General features: G+C 47.5%; 1 protein-coding gene across 24 annotated transcripts in view; it reads left to right on the top strand.

The window, feature by feature from the left end:
- Tsen2 (tRNA splicing endonuclease subunit 2) overlaps positions 1 to 13,763 on the top strand; it is a 73,513-nt gene that overhangs the window by 14,826 nt on the left and 44,924 nt on the right. For 8 of the 24 annotated variants that reach the window (XM_035448387.1, XM_035448386.1, XM_035448385.1 and 5 more), the window contains 4 exons: positions 4,343 to 4,483; positions 4,740 to 6,475; positions 8,328 to 8,593; positions 9,434 to 9,683. The exons of 2 other annotated variants lie outside the window; for them this stretch is intronic. The gene's annotated coding sequence lies outside the window, so the exon portion shown is untranslated. Of the gene's footprint in view, positions 1 to 3,410; positions 4,484 to 4,739; positions 6,476 to 8,327; positions 8,594 to 9,433; positions 9,684 to 13,763 lie in introns of those variants that run through there. 14 more of the 24 variants (XM_035448383.1, XM_035448382.1, XM_035448381.1 and 11 more) reach the window with 10 other exon arrangements.

The following is a 13,763-nucleotide window of genomic DNA, read 5'->3' as shown; positions in this document are numbered from 1 at the left end:
AGTTCTGCAAATAGCAGCCAGGGGCCCAACTCTGAGGCAAGTTGACTGTTTTCAAAGAACCTCTGGGTTTGTTATCCTACTTCATCTTCCTGTACCGGGGTTTCTCTATGTCTCACCAGCCTGTTGGTACAAATGAGTCACCTAGTCAACCGGTAATCAACTCACTAGCCCAGCCGCACCTCTGCCCCCCACTCACCGGGTCCTTCGGCACCCCACCTCAACACTTTGAGGGCTCTCTCCTCCTTCAAGGTTTACCTGGTAGAGGGCACTGTCAAGGAATCTGGCAGAGTGGGCCTTCCGGGGCTAGAAAGGGGTGACCTACTAGAAGTAGGGGACCAGGGCTCTGGTGGCCCTGTGAGTGCACAACCTCAGTGCTACCCCCACCCTCTGGGAGCTTTGCTTTTTCTTATCTATGGGGGGAGGGGAGGAGAAGTACTATTGGGTCTCAGTATGTCCTCCAAACATCTACAGACTGTGGCATAGGCCCTCAGTAAGATACACACTAGTAGCTACACTACACAGCCCATGTGCAGTGGGGAAAGCTCCAGAAGGGAATGAGGCTAGCTATTATGGGAAGGGATCCTCCTGGCTGGGTGAAGCCCAAACCACCAGTCACAGAGGACTTAACTAGCCAGGTTCTGTGCTGGGGGCTTTCACTATCATAACCCCACCTGTCCCTCCAAGTCAAGTGGGGTAGGAACCAGGAAACTGATGAGGCTCAGAGGGACCAAGCCACTGGCCTGAAGTCACAAAGCTAATGAGCAGCGGGCTCCTGTAGAATTAAATCTGAGGAACACTCTTGAATGTTGTCTTTACCACTGTGAGACCCAGCATTGAGAAATCAGCTCACCTCATGAGATCTTCAGTTAGGAGTCCTTACTACGTTGACTGCAGTTCTTAGGCTAGGATCTCCCTATCCTTACTGTGGGAAGGACAGGAATTCCCTGAATTCCAGAAGGAGCCAGGGGGTGTACTTTCACTCTGGCGCTGGGGATGTGGCTCAGTTGGTAGAACACTTGCCTAGCATGCTTGACGCCCTGGATTCTGTCCCTAGCACTGCACTAACCAGGTGTGAGACACAAAACCTGCAATCCCATCACTTGGGAAATAGAAGCAGGAAAATCACAAGTTTAAGGTCATCTGCACCTGCTCATTAGCCAGCTAATGAGAAGGTCTCAGAAAGAGGAAAGAGAGGGAGGGGGAGGGTTGGAAGAGGGGAGGAGGGAAGGAATGAGGCTAGAAGATAGAATAAACATTGGTGAGGTTGGGTGGCCTCTCTCTCTTGAGTGACCATTCCAGGGTGGACCAAAATGCCACCCTTTTTCCCTTAAGTAGATACAAGCATTTTTTGTCCATTTAAAAATTAATTAATGCAGGAGTCTAGAAAGATAGACTTCATCAATGAAGAGCACTGGCTGCTCTTGCAAAGAACCCAGATTCAATTCCCAGCGCCCACCTGACATCTCTCAACCCTTCTGTGACTCCAGTGCTGGGATCCGATGCCCTCTTCTGACCTCCACAGGCAACAAGCACACATGTGGTACACAGACATACAGGCAGACAAAACACCTGTACACGTTTTTAATGAATTCAAACAACATTTTCCAAAATGAACCAGTGCTTAGCAAGATGGTATTTGGCTGCAGTCTTGCAAGCCAGCTCCTGGACCTGCTGTGTGTGGCCCTATACCCTGTCTTATCCAGCACCTTGCCCTGAGTTTGTCAGTTTTCTGTTTTCTTCATGGTTCTCTGGCCACACTAAACAATTGAAACTCCTGGTGAGCTTTTAAAAATGCTATAAATAGACCCAGGCCCTTTTGATCAGCCGCACTGAAGATGATGGCTACAGGAGGCCTCTGGGTGCCACCTGAGCCTCAGTTTGCCCAAGTAGGACAAGCCTGGGGACCAGTAAGGGAGGGGCTGACTTCACCATCTCCTTCCCGTCCATTCCCCTTTCCACCACACCCAGGAAGTGATCTCCACCCCTCCGCCCCCATCTATGTGGTCCCATCTCCTTCTTGTGTCTTGTAAGCTTTGCACACAGTAGGTGTTCAGTAAACCTTTGGAAGCAAATCCAGGAAGTGGCTCCTATGACTGTTCTGTGTATGCACACAAGTGTGTGTGCTCTTGTATAGGGGTGTAGGCACATTCATGCCACAGTGCACTAATAGAGGCCAAAGGCTAAACCTCAGGTGTTGCTCCCCGCTTTGTTCTTGCACAAGCCAGACTAGCTGGCCTTCCCTCCATTCTCCTGTCTCCACTTTCCATCTCCTGGTTGTGGATGCTGGGATTACAACCATTTAGGCCATCGCTTTTACGTGGGCTCTGGAGACCTGAACTCAGTTCTTCAGTCTTGTGTACTTGCCCAATGAGCCTTCTCCAAAGCCCCCTTCAGCTATTCTCTGGCAGATGACTGTGTCTCAACTGACTCTGTAGAAGCCTAAAGAATTTCACCAAAAGAGACTGGACCGTAGCTCGGGTCGGGAGTTAGGGGAATGCAGAACACCTTCCTGGCATGCAAGGGGCCCTGGGTTCCATCCCTAGCCCTGCAAACATACCTAAGGAAAGAAACCAAAAGACCCTGCATGATGAGACCCAATGTTCCAGGGCCATGCAGGCAGCAAAGATCTCCCATAAGCTGAGCACGAGTGTGCCCCTTACACCTGCCCTTCATAGCAATATGTTTTGACTTAAAAAAAAAAAAAAAGTCTTGAGGCCAGCTGTGGTGGCACAAGTCTTTAATCCCAGAACTGAGGCAGGGGGAGGCAGATCTCTGAGATGGAGGCCAGAGCAAGTTCCAGAATAGCTAAGGCTACACAGAGAAACCTGTCTTTAAAAAAAAATGTAGAAAAATGTAAAAGGCTTGAGGCTGGAGAGATGGCTCAGGGGTTAAGAGCACACACTGCTTTTCCAGAAGGCCTGCATTTGGTTCCCAGCATCCATATCAGGTGACTCAGAACTGCCTGTAACTCCAGCTCCAGGGGCCTCTACCCTCTTCAGGCCCTCCCCCTCTGTGCTGCTCTTGCTTTACATACTTCCTTTTCTTTGTTTATTATTTTATTTATTATATTTTTTAATTTTTTTTTACAACTTTAAAAAAAAATAGAAGTTGCCAGATGTGGTGGCGCACGCTTTTAATCCCAGCACTCAGCAAGCAGAGGCCGGTGGATCTCTGTGAGTTTGAGGCCAGCCTGGTCTACAAACTGAGTCCCAGACCAGCCAAGGCTACCTGGTGAAAAAAAAAAAACAAACAAATCCATCTTTTGTGGTTAAGGAGATTGGAGACAATCTGTGTTTGGATTTGAATTTATGTTTCCTTGAATCCTAGAGAGGAAGAATTTTTATGTTACATATTAGTCATTTCCGTGGCTTCTTCTGTGGATTATCTGTTCCCAATTTACTAATTTACAGTGAAAATATCACTGCCAAAGGGACCAGATACATATGTCCTGCTGCCAACACTTGAGCTCCCTGTAGGAACAGTCCACAGAAAGCCAAATCAAATCAGAGTGATGCTTGGTAAGCAGGAGGCTTGGGAGGGACTGTTGAGGAGACTCTGGTGGCTAATGGCACGGGGGACCTCCCTGCCTCCATCTGCTGCTCTCTTGCATGCCCAGCCTTTCTTTGGATGGACATTTCAGTATTAGAAATATTACTGTAGGTGCATACCTGACCTGAAATCCCGGCACTTGGGAGGTGCAGGCAGGAGAACAGGTGTTCAAGGTCAGCCCGGCCCCAACTATATAAAGAGTTTAAAGCCAACCTGAGCTACACAGGACTCGGTCAAAGAATAAGAAGGACAAACAGATATTACTGTGCTCTGAGCAGACCCCTGTCGTCCTAGCTGTACAAAAGGCCAAGGCAGGAGGTTGACTTGAGCCGGAGAGTTTGAGAATAGCCTGAACAACAGAGCCAGAGAGGGACAGAGGAGGGAGGGAAGGAGAAAAAGGATAGCAACCAATCACTTAGGGCTCTCTCTGGTCTAGCACACCCCCGCTCCCCTTTTTTTTCCTTCTGGTTTTGTTGCTTAAAGACAGGGTCTCACTCTGTAGCCCAAGCTGGCCTGGAACTCATGTCAATCTAGCATCTCTTCCAAGCCAGTCATTTGACCGCTCAGAGGACAAACTTGGCCCTCTCTGCCTCCTCAGCTGCACACCCATTCCCAGGACAGTTACAAAGCACAGCTGATACCTTTGGGGTGCCTGTCTTCCTGGTTGTTCGAAAGCAAAAGTAGTGTTGGGGTCTGTGAAACCTGACGCCGGGTTCCTTGCACAAAGCAGTTGTGCACAGAGCCTGTAGATTTCCTTTCCTGAGTCTTCAGACAGCTCTCTGACCTACGCAAGGTCAAGACTCACTATGACTGAAGCCTTGAGCACACAAAGTGAGGAGGGAAGAATGAGAAGAGCCTGACAAGCATGAAGTTCTGGGTTCAAATCCCACCACCACAGAGAGAGGAGGAACCAGAGAGGGACTCTAGGAGGAGGGTGAGTATAGAGGAGGTGGGAGGAAACAGGATGTGGGGTGGGCAACCCTGGGGCCCTCTTGCCTGCAGCTCCTAAAAGAACAGCCTCTTCCGTAGGGCCCTGGGCCCTCTGGTTTGTTCTCCACCCCCGGCCTCCACAGTCCAAACCAGGCTGAATCACTGCCCCTGAAGCCTTCCAGGTGTCCCTTTGTATAAAGATCCAAATTCCTAAGAACACCAGGTGAAGCCCTTCACATGGCCCCAACTTTTCTTTCCAGGCTTAGAGACTTAGATTCCAATTCTGGTCTACCACAGCTTTGGTTGTCAGATCCTTTGGCCTGTCTGGACCTGGCTCCTCATCTGTGGAAGAGACAGGGATGCTGACTCTGTAAAGGGGTCTTCTGATGACGAACCATGCATACGTTATAATAATAGTACAATGACATCGTAACAGTGCTTAGAAATACAATTTTCCTGGGCTGGTGAGAGGGCATCAGCTGATAAAGGCACTTGCAATCAAGCCTGACTATCGGGGTTCAGTACCCTGCACCGATCGGCTAGAAGAGGAAAACCAGCACCTAAAAGATGTCATCTGGCCTCCCACGTGAGCACTCCCACACACACCTACAGATACACAAATAAATAAATGCAACTTTAAAATTTTAATATAATCATTTCTACTAGAATGTAAATATAAAAACTAAAATCTTGAAGCAACTTGAAGCCCCCCAATCAGGAAGCAAGGGTGGTAGCCACAACCTCTCTGGGGCAGAATTTTAAAGCCTAAGGATATGGTATATCTACTCTGTCACACAAAGCCTTATGTGGCCCTGGCGAGACCATGCAGTGAAATAAACACATGTGATGACCAGGAGGGTACAGCTCAGGACGCTGAGCTCTGCTACCCTACAGCTGTGTGACATACAGCAAGTTACAATTAGGGATCACCTACTGTCCCTGAGAGTATGTGACTACTGCAAGCCCTTTCCTCTTAGTCCCTAGGACAGCAGGCCGTATGGGAAGAGAGATTGGACAAGAGGTGCTGGCCAAAGCAAAAAGGGGAAACTGAGGCCTCCTGTAGCAAGCATGCTAGGTGTTCCATGAATTTCTATATCCACCCCAGCCAGGCAAGAAGCATGGACGCCAGCTCCACGTTCTTGGCATTTGCCCTGCTCTGTAGACAGCTGAGAAAGGCGCTCAGAGAAGGAAGAGTCTGAGGAAGGTTCCGGAACACGTGGCCAGCTGCTTCTCCCATCAGCAGCTCTTAAACAAACAGCGTGCTTCCTCCGTTTGCAAGTCCTGGGGACCGCACATGAGGAATTTTTTTTCTCTCCTCCTTTTTTTGCTGATTAAGTTCCCCCAAAACCCCCTTAAGAATTTTAATAAGAAATGCAAAAATCAACAAAAGTGCAGCAAAGCCTTTCCTGTTATTAAATAAGGGAAAGCAAATATTGCAGATCGGACATATTTCATAAGAGGATGTTATGTTTGGGTGGGAAAAAATGACAGAGAAAAGAAAGGGCTAATTTGCTTTCTGGCAGCAAATGTCTTTGCTGAAATTTGGTTTCAAATCTGATGACTGGGGCATTATCACCGGCTTGCCTGGAATTTAGGCCTTTGACATATGAGATGTATGTGCTCCAATAAGCAGGAAAACTGGGGTTTGGACCTCTATACTGTAGCAGAGAAGAGAATTCTGTAGCCACCCAGGAAATTATGATCCTTCAGGGACTACATGTAAGGCAAAAGCAACCTGGAACAAAGAACACTTGGGTTTTGAGAGAGAGAAAACAAGGTAAACGCTCTCTATAATACCTTTTTAGACAGAGGAGTGAACTAAACTGCTGACGTTCTGGTCTCAGCACAGGGAGAGGGCCTGCTGCTGCTGGACAAGGCTTTGACCACTGCCTCAGCTTCTTCTCTGTGTCACCTAAGGTAAAGTGCATAGCTGTTGTGACTCTCACTTTCCTCATCTTTAAGATGGAGAGGAATCCATGGAAAGATAGCTTAATGGGTAAGAGCTCTTAGTCGGTCAGAGCACTGACTGTTCTTGCAGAAGACCCTGGTTCAGTTCCCAGCACCCATATAGCAAGCAGCTCACAACTGCCTGTAACTCCAGTGCCAGGGGAATCCAACATTCTCTTCTGGCTTCACAGACATGGCACTCCTGTGATGTACATAAACACACACAGGCAAGCGCACACACATATAAAACAAATAAAACCTAAGAAGAATAAAAATGAATGAATGAATGAATGAATGAATGAATGAATGAATGGAGAGAGTGAACAGCGCTTACTGAGAGTGGTGAGGTGAGCACATGTTGCTGCTCTTGTTGCTATGGAGAAACTCCTGACAGAAGCAACTTAAGGGAGAAAGAATTTATCTGGCTCACAGTTTCAGGGAACACCACCCATCAGGCTTTGTGATCGGTTCCGTGCTGGGTGCTTGCAGCTTCTCCCACCATGGTAGACCAGGAGGCAAAGGCTCAGGCAGGAGCCCCATGACCCACTTTCGCTAGCTATGCCACTCCGTAAGATTCCATGACCTCCCAAAACAGCCACTAGGCAGAGACCAAGTAAACAAACACATGATCTAGCAGGGAACATTACACGTGCAAAGTCTAAGAGTGAGGAATAAAAGAGCAGAAAAATGGGCTTCTGGAAGCAACACACTCAGCTCACCATGACAAGTGGAAAGGGAAAAAAATGTAAGAGAAAAAGGTCACACAGCCGTGCACCAAAGACTGGAATGTGCTCTGAGGAATGAGTAAGAGGTGACAACTGTGCTACACACGCCTCAGCCATCTGTCCTGCACACTTAGGCTAAGTGGTAGAGCCTGTCACATGTTAAGGTTGTAAACTCTAGCCTGCCACACACCAAGGTTCTATGGTATATCTTGCCACATGGTGGGACTGCATGGTCTAGCCTGCTACACACCAACGTACAACCCTGTTGCTCCATTGTGCAGCATATAGGTCATTTGATTGCTTCTTTCTCTGTCATGATCAATAGAACACTGACACTATGATTTTGCATGCTGGTCAGCAAAAGTGAAAACTGGGTTTACTTTCTGGCTGGAGCACCTGACACAGAAAGTGGGTGCCACCCTTCGAGGACACCTGTTATGAAATAGTCTGTGGGACCAGGGCTTCAGAGAAAATGACCAAAGCAAAGGACAGTGAGGAAGTGGCCTCAGGGTGTGGGCGCTGCCAGTCAGCAGCGTCCAAGATAAAATTACATGGTCCTGGCCTCCATCCTCTGTGTTCCCCCCAGAGGTCCAATGGTCTCACTAGCCACATCCATCTCCCCCAAAGGAGTGACAGAAGCAGGGGGTGGATACCTGGGCCCTGGAAATGCCGTGAATGGGACCTCACCAGCTACAAATCTCAGGCCCGTGTTTGTAGTCCCAGGACTGGGGCCCCGGCTATCTTCAGGCCGCCACCTTCAGACCCCAGACAAGAAAGCCAGGCTTAGGTGTCATCTCATTTGAGTTTACTTCCCTGAAGCATCGTTAGTATTTACATAAATAGTAGAAGAAATAATGTGGCAATCGCTTGTACACCTACCACCCAGATTTATCTCCATGGTGTTTTTGTTTGTTTATTTTATTTCAAGGACAAAGTATTAGAAACAAAGTTAAAGTTCCCTTATCCACTGCCAAGTACCGCAGAAGACTGGGCATTTGGTATATGAACATATCTTTTTGTACATCCAGTGTGTAATGTTGTGTGTTTTAGTTTTCAAAAGTAGGATGTATATTATCTTGCATCTTGCTTTTATCAGGTGTTTGAAATTTGTCTGTTGATACACTTCTGTGGGTACATATTAATAATAATTTGTTCTTTTTTACTGCTGCTATACAGTGTGTGTGCCCTTCCTTCTAAGGAGGAATAGTTAGGTTTTCTCTATTAAAAAAAAAACAACAACAACAACCACAAGTCAACTACAACCCACTCATCTTGATTTACAAGAGGAAGATGTTGGAAAGATACATCAGGGTGTGAGAATTCTTTCTATTCTTCCCGAGAGCCTAAGTTGCATTCACAGCACCCATACCCAGTGGCTCAACTGCCTGTCACTCCAGCTCCAGTAGTTCCAACGACCTGTTCTGGCTTCCCCATGCAGCTTGGTGAGTGCACACAAACACACACATAAATAGAAAAACACTTTTTAAGTCATCTGGAACTGAGAGATGGCTTGGTGATTAAGAACACTTACTGTTCTGTCCTGCGGGGGACTGGAGTCAATTCCCAGCATCACGTCAAGCAGCTCACAAATGCCTGAATCCATACACAGACACATATGTACACACAGCTTTAAAAAGAAAATCTTTGGCAGGGCAATGGTGGCACACATAATCGGGAGGCAGAGGCAGGAGGATCTCTGTGAGTTCAAGATCAGCCTGATCTATAGAGTGATTTCCAGGATAGGCTCCAAAGCTACAGGGAACCCCTGTCTCGAGAAAAGAAGAAAAGAAGAAGAAGAAGAGGAGGAGGAGGAGGAGGAGGAGGAGGAGGAGGAGGAGGAGGAGGAGGAGGAGGAGAAGAGAAGGAAGAGGAGGAGGAGGAGGAGGGGTGGAGGAGGAGGAGGAGTAAGAAGAGGAGGGATGGAAGGAAGGAAGGAAGGAAGGAAGGAAGGAAGGAAGGAAGGAATAGAAAATCGGTATCTCCTCGGTATATAGACATACAAGTTTCTCTTAAGAAACTGTCCCCACAGTAGGATATGTTTGATTGTTAAGGGAAGGCATGAGATAGGTGGGCACAACAGTCCTGGGATCCAGCATCCCCTCTGGTGTGTCCCCTCTATGTGACCTTGAACAAGTCCTTCCAGTAAAATTGGTGTTCCGGATCTCTAACTGGGAGGATCAGTGTCCAGGAACCAGCCAGGTGGCTTATTTCCCTCAATAGTAGTACCACGGTGGTTTGGGGTTATTTTGGTTTGGTTTTTGTTTTTCTGGCAACCACGATAGACTGAAGGCTAGGCTGGATACCATGCAAGGAAACCTGACCAGCAAACCAGAACCCTGAGGGCTCCAGGCTCACCACTTACTACGTGACTCCACATCCTAACAGGCAAGTTAAGGCGAACCTCTGCTTCCCAGCTTGTAAATTGGGTAAATTGAAAGAGCTTCCAGCTGCACAGGCCAACACGGTCTTTCTTTCCTGCGGCTCAACAGATTCTCCCTCAAAGCTGTGAAGGTGCGCGGGCTCGCCGGCGGAGTAAGTGGGACCACGTCTCGGATTGGGTGGATTTGGTGTGTGTTTCCCAACTCTGGCTGGTTGGGTTGTGGATGGCTGATGCTCATTAGCAAGGGAGGCTTCCTCTCAATGAATGCTTTCACCTAGAGTGGTTGAAATTTGCTGAAATACCGCCATCTGGTGGTCGCGAGGCAACACTGCAGGTCCAGGACTCTCAGGAAAACAATGGGGCGACAAGGGGTGCCCAGCCCTGCTCAGAAATGCGACCGGCTCCCCATTGTCTGCGGGGTAAAGTCCGAAAGCCAAGCCTGGAATTCAAGCACCTCCACAATCGGCCCCGCCTCACCTATCCGGCCTTATCTCGGCTCCGACCTCCTGCCCTGGCCAGGCCCAGCTCCTCCCTGAACCTCCAAGCTGGGTCCAGCCTCTCACTAGGGCCAGTCTCGTGCTCCATACTGACATCAGCCCAGCTTCTAGGTCAGCTCTTCCAGGAAGCCTGCCTGGTCCATCGCCGCATCAAGGTTCTCTCCTTCCCTCCCACCAACTCTTAACAGAGTCGGTTTCAATACTGATGCTGCGTGTTGGATGCTGGAGTCAAACTCTGGAATGCTGTGTGTTGGATGCTGGAGCCAAACCCAGCCCATGGAGTGATTGAGGCTGGGAGCCGATCTAGACTGCTCTGCTCCCAGCCACCAGCAACAAAGACAGAGGTGGTGGCATCCAATTCGCAGGCCTGCTATGACAATCACATAATGGCCACAGTAGAAGTGACCAGGATGGCTAGATAAAACACAGGACACCCAATTGATCTGGAACCTCAGATTAGAATACTGTTGAATCTAGACACCGTGATGCATGCCTATATTCCCAGCATTTAGGAGGTGGAGGCAGAAAGATCAAGGTTGTCCTCGGCTACCTGCAGCTTGAAGCCAGCAATACCAGACTGTTTCAAGCCCCCACCCCTAAGAAAAGGAGGGGGAAACAACTTCCCTTTTTTGTTTATTTGTTTTGTTTTAGTATATTTCAAAAATTACAAAGTGATTGCGTTCATGGCTCACATTAAGACTTGGTGTCGATAGGCAGTGGTGGAACACGCCTTTAATCCCAGCATTCAGGAGGCAGAAGCAGGCGGACCTCAGAGTAGCTCCAGGACACTAAAGGCTACACAGAGAAACCTTGTCTGGAAAAATCAAATTAAAAAAAAAAATTAAAAAAAAGGCTTAGCGTCCATTTCCAGCTGTGTTTATGATGTAATAGACAGATGGCCTTCATACTGCTAGAAGTGTTTGTTTTAGTCTATCAAAAATTGTTTGCCTACCAAGGACTAAGATTCCACAGATCTCCCCTACCTGGTAAACCTTTTGTTTATGCAAAGCACGCTTCATAGCCTGCAGCGCAGCCCTTTCCTTCATTGTCTTTGCAGTGGACTCTTTCAAAACTAACCAATAGCAAAAGTCTGTAAGCTCAGACTCTAGCCAATGGGAGAGAGACACAGTCATCACCTGTTGTAAAGTTCCTACCCGACCTGACATGCTTGCAAGCCTGCTGGGTCTTGGCACACCCTTTTTGCAAAAAGAATTGCATTGCCAAGCTACTTTCACTTCATTTGTGAGCCACCTAGATTGTTTTCTGTTTGTTTCTAACACTGCTCTGGAATTCTGAAATGGAGTGTGTGTGTGAGTGTGTGTGTGTGTGTGTGTGTGTGTGTGTGTGTGTGTGTGTGTGTGTGTGTGTGTGTGTGTGTGTGTTGTCCTCCAAATGAAGGCCTCACTTTTGCAGTCCCTCACAGATTCACACACACCTAGAGTCAGCCATATGCACAAGATTTCCACACTCTTGTGACGTGACGGGAATGTTTCAAATGCCTCCAGGGGAGTGCTGAAGTGCTACAGTGTTGCTCAGCCAGGAAATGCGATTTATTGAAGGAAATGGGCTCAGATAAGCCCCTGGCATGCATCAGTTACTTCACTGCTGGCTTCCAGTTCAGTGTTAATGAATCAACAGCAGATAATACAAAGGGTGGCTTTAAATAGAACCACCAGTACGAAACCGGGTTGTATTGACCACAGGATGAAAAAGCGTGATTACAGGCTGCCAGAAGCTACTAGCCCTGTGATCTCCTGGGAAGAACAGGTCAATATTTGCTAACTTTATAGAATACACATGACCACCAGAAATAGAATCAACTACATGGTCAATATGTGTCTGTGTTACATGAATATGACACATTAAGAGATACAGACTGGAATATCATGGGTGAGGTTTTACATGATGTTTGAGGTTCTTGTTTTCTTATTTTTTTATTTTTAGGTTTACTTATTTTATGCATATGATTGTTTTACCTTCATGTAAGTCTGAGTACCATGTGTGTGACTGGGGCCCAAAAAGGGCATCAGGTCCCCTGGAACTGAAGTTACAGATGGCTGTGAGCTGCCATGTAGGTTCTGAAAACTGAACCCACATTCTCTGAAAGAGCAGTCAGCACTCTTAACCCGAGCCACCTCTCCAGCACCTCTTGTTGTTGGGTTTTTGTTCGTTTGTGTAGTTGATTGGTTTGGTTTGGTTTTTTGAAAAAGGGTTTTGCAATCTAGGAACTCACGTTCCTGGCTGTATGGGAACTCATTCTCTAGACCAGGCTAGACTTGAACTCAGGGAGCCTCTGCCTCCCTGAGGAATTCTGGGATCAAAGGCATGCACCACTGCTGCCAGTTTCATATTGGGTCTCAGAATATTACCTGGCCTTGAACTCCCAGCCTCGAGGGAAGCTTGCCCCTCAGCTCTCCTAGTAACTATGACTATGGATATACACCACCATGCCTGGGTAGGGATTATTTTCAAATACTTCACCAAGGAAATCAAAGTTGGGATGTAAAGAGTATGAAAGAAACAAGATACAAAAGGTTAGAAATTTGAGAAATAAGTTGTTTTTGTTTGTTTTGTTTTAACAGACCTCAAGGCCTCTGAATGCTAGGCAAGAGCTCTACCACTAAGCCACACCCTAGCCTAAGGAGAAAAAATTAAGACAGGGTCTCACATATAGTCTTGGCTGACCTGGAACTTACTAAATAGACCAGGCTGGCCTTGGATTCATAGAGCTCTGACTGCTTCTCCTTACCCAGTGCTAGGATTAAAGGCATGTGCCACCGCACCTGGCAGAGATTACCTTCTCCCTGCCTGTCTGTATTCTTTGATATCTTTTGTGTAGTCTTCAACAGTTTCATACATGTATACAGTGTATCTTTTTTTTTCAGTTCCCTCTGATTTATTCAAAGGTCTGGCGGCCTCAAGTCATTTTCCCCCCTCCCTCCTTCCACCTACTAGCCACCCCCAACTCTCCTCTCCCGTTCCCTACTTTCCCACACATCCCTTCATACCCCCTGATCTTTATCTTTTTGGTAATCCATCTGATCCGATTAGTACCGACTGCTAGAATGTTAACTGATCTTGCGGGCTTGACCGTATCTAAGGGGTGTGTGTGTGTGTGTGTGTGTGTGTGTGTGTGTGTGATCACTGATGCTCTGAGTTCATGAATGCCATGGGCTCTGTCATGTCCAGAACACAGCATTTCACGCCACTCTTCCCCATTCTCTGGCTCTCACCTTCTTTTTCTGCCCCCCCCCCTTTTTTTCAATGTTTCTTCAGCCTTGGTCAGGCAGGAGTTAACATACATACCCCATTTAAGGCCCAGCACTTGTTCTCAGCATTCTGACCATTAACCACTACCCACTGAGAGAGGTGCTCCTCGGGCTGTGGGTGAGGGCAGGTACTATGGATATAACCAAATATTTAGTAGTTTGACATCTCCAACAAGACAGCAGTAGGCGGTTTCCCTCAGGCCCTAAGACCTACTGAGACACGGGCTTTTGACCAGGTTTACAGTACCAGGCATGAATTCTTCCCTGTCGGTTCCCTCCATACCCTTCAAGCTGTTACTGCGCCAGTGGGTACATATTCCCTAGTAGGTCATCATTGTAGGATGCAGGGTTCATTACTGAATAAAATCTCATGTCATATTGAGGAGGTCAAGGGCAGTCTTCTGGGGCAGGTCACGTCACATCTCACTGTAAAAAAGGATCTTGTGTTGGACCTGTGAGGAGGTGC

Source organism: Cricetulus griseus, chromosome 8, assembly GCF_003668045.3.
Source record: "Cricetulus griseus strain 17A/GY chromosome 8, alternate assembly CriGri-PICRH-1.0, whole genome shotgun sequence".
NCBI classification, from domain to species: domain Eukaryota; kingdom Metazoa; phylum Chordata; class Mammalia; order Rodentia; family Cricetidae; genus Cricetulus; species Cricetulus griseus.
The sequence above is the reverse complement of the archived record's forward strand: the minus strand, read 5'-3'. Positions and strand labels throughout refer to the sequence as shown.